At 41.4% G+C, this 464-nt stretch overlaps 1 non-coding gene across 1 annotated transcript; it reads left to right on the forward strand.

Annotated features, from left to right (window-relative positions):
- Positions 1-357: 357 nt before the first annotated feature.
- Positions 358-464, forward strand: LOC122437429. The gene has a single exon (XR_006268256.1). It is a non-coding gene; the product is annotated as a U6 spliceosomal RNA (small nuclear RNA).

Below are 464 nucleotides of genomic sequence, written 5' to 3' on the forward strand. Positions count from 1 at the left end.
AAGGAGGAAGCGTCTTTTAATTTCACGGCTGCAGTCACCATCTGCAGTGATTTTGGAGCCCCCAAAAATAAACTCTGCCACTGTTTTCACTGTTGTCCTATCTATTTGCCATGAGATGACGGGACCAAATGCCAAGATCTTAGTTTTCTGAATGTTGAGCTTTAAGCCAACTTTTTCACTCTCCTCTTTCACTTTTATCAAGAGGCTCTTTAGTTCCTCTTCACTTTCTGTCATAAGGGTGGTGTCATCTGCATATCTGAGGTTATTGATATTTCTCCTGGCAGTCTTGATTCCAGCTTGTGCTTCCTCCAGTCCAGCATTTCTCATGATGTACTCTGCATATAAGTTAAATAAGCAGTGCTCACTTCGGCAGCATATATACTAAAATTGGAACGATACAGAGAAGATTAGCATGGCCCCTGCACAAGGATGACATGCAAATTCATGAAGCGTTCCATATTTTT

Source organism: Cervus canadensis, chromosome 2 (genome assembly GCF_019320065.1).
Source record: "Cervus canadensis isolate Bull #8, Minnesota chromosome 2, ASM1932006v1, whole genome shotgun sequence".
Classification (NCBI taxonomy): domain Eukaryota; kingdom Metazoa; phylum Chordata; class Mammalia; order Artiodactyla; family Cervidae; genus Cervus; species Cervus canadensis.